The sequence below is a fragment of the Montipora capricornis genome, chromosome 10 (assembly GCF_036669925.1).
Source record: "Montipora capricornis isolate CH-2021 chromosome 10, ASM3666992v2, whole genome shotgun sequence".
Taxonomy (NCBI): domain Eukaryota; kingdom Metazoa; phylum Cnidaria; class Anthozoa; order Scleractinia; family Acroporidae; genus Montipora; species Montipora capricornis.
The window spans coordinates 55,518,709-55,521,018 of NC_090892.1; the positions used below are offsets into that span (position 1 = coordinate 55,518,709).

The 2,310-nt window shown below is 40.1% G+C and overlaps 1 long non-coding RNA gene across 1 annotated transcript in view; it reads left to right on the forward strand.

Moving 5' to 3' along the window:
* LOC138022441 (uncharacterized) overlaps positions 1-2,310 on the forward strand; it is a 2,938-nt gene extending 628 nt beyond the window's left edge. The window contains exon 2 of the long non-coding RNA XR_011126576.1: positions 30-2,310. This is a non-coding gene — a long non-coding RNA (uncharacterized lncRNA). The remainder of the gene's footprint in view (positions 1-29) is intronic.

Consider the following 2,310-nt stretch of genomic DNA (forward strand, 5'->3'; position numbering starts at 1 on the left):
AAATTTAATCGCTGGTTTTTTCCACGCAGGTCCGCACTATTCAAGCCGACGAGGACGAAAATACTGCTCTATTTTCACGAAAGTAAAGGAAAAGAACTTCAAAAACATACATTCGTTTTGAACTTAAGTTCGTAGGGTAATAAAAACATTAAAAAAAGAAACAGCCCCATTAAATTTACGCAACGGTACGTCCTCGAGTTTTCCAAACATTCAGCCACTACTCGATCAGCAGCTACCTTTTCCAGAGCTTTTCCATCCTCCCGCTCACTTCTCTTCAACGTTTCGTGATGATTCGGAAATAAATGTGCCATTCTTTTGCCGGCCTGGATTTTTTTCCCCGGCGTTTTTGTCGCCATGTTATTATAACTAATGCTTGAACAATATTTATGAAAGTCAAGTAGACTAGTGCACGACTGATAAAAACAACGCGAACATCAGTCGTGCAGTAGTCTACTTGACTTTCCTAAATATTTTTAATCAATTTTGACTGATCACGATCTTCTCTTATCCAACGCTGTGCAAGACTTATCGTCCACGGTTTCTGCAAAGGTTTTCAAACCTCAACTTCACTAATGCACGAAGTAATGCGTGACATATTACAGTCGCGTTACCTGCGCAGTTACGTTGCGCACAAACAATTAGCGCGAACGTCCTTAATCGGATAGAATTGCATGCATATAATATATTGTGAAAAAGTCACTAAATATCTGAAATATCTACGATTACAATGTCAAATGCCTCGGGCATTTAATATTGTTTTCGCAGTTTTTACTAAGATAAGGGTAACATGATAAGGAATTCAAAACATTGTTTTCAGTGTTCAAAATGCATTAATGGTGCATTATGCGATTAATAATGCATTCGGTTAGCTCATAATACTGAGCCTCTACCTCTACGGATTTGCGATAACTTGAGATACATCGAGTAAATAGCACAAAATACAAAATTAAAAATAATGTTCAAAACTACCTTAGATTCTTATCTCTTAACCCAAACAGTATATAAGCTCACTATGATCGTTTGCGATCTTAATTCGTCCTGCTGTGCTATTTAAATTTCATTTCTTACAGCTTTTTTATGCTACTCATAAACAGAGGAATAATTTAAAAAAATAGATCGAAGACAAATTACCCGGCCCACGGTTATGTTAAAAACCCTGTTGTTGTTATCACGGCTTGAACCTCTCTGACCAATCACAAAGGAAGATCGTTTCTGGTCGTACGTGACCCCATGTTCTGACAACAAGAAATAACCTTTTAGCTAAACGATCTCCAGCTGCGAGTTGCAATAAAAACAATTCGTTCGTATGCAAATCGAGTCAAAGTTGTGTGGTTAGGGATGCTATTGAACGGGACAGAATTAAGAAAATCACTTAGAAACACAGGGGAAACACATCATCTTGATTCCCATTGATCGCCTATTAAAATAAACCTTGAACTTGAAAAGTTCGATTCACAATACTTTCGATATATTTATCCGGCCTCATACACTTGAAGCTTCTTACTCGAATGTTCGATGCGTTATTTATGTTTCTCGTCCTGTAGCTCCACATGGCTCTGTTCACCCACGGAGCCAGTAGAGCTGTTAGAATACGTTCTCTTCCTCCAGCGTCTTCCATGGATGTCATCTCTTCCTAATTTCCCCAAATTCAATGCTCTTTCCAGGTGAACTCTAGCAAAATCGTTTTGTTTTTCATGGATTGTTTGTGACGTCTGCTGCTCGACAGAGCTCTTTGGGGACACTGAGCCTTCCGGTTCTAAGTTGCCACTGTCTTCTGGCGCTTTGAACTCGTTGGCTGCTTGAGGTGGAAGCGAATACTGACTCACTTTACGCCCGAGACTTTTTTCGTACATACTTTGCCAAACAGTATCGATGTCGCCGCGGTCTGGTGTTGCCTTTGATTGGTAAACGCAGTCAAGATCTTGAACAGAATCATCATCCCAGCTCGTCATGGCGGTGGGTCTATCCAGAAGCGACATTTTAGATCGATCGACCGGGTTCGAGTGTTACTGAATGAATAAATGTCTTTTGTCTAAGAAGTACGTGATATCACGATTCACACGTCTCAAGTCAATTCAATATATTTCACCTCTCGTCCAACCCGCTTTCTTTATCCAGATGGAAAAGTATGTAATTTTCCCGCCACTTAACAGACTTCTGGTTCGATATGCAATTTCTCCGTCTCCTGCAAACAACCGTTTTCCGAGGTAGTAAGTCTTGAAGTGCTGGAGGCGAAAAGTAATATCTGAACTTCCGATTTTAGCATAGAACCTGATCAAGCAGCCACCCACTCTCGTACTCTCGTGATCT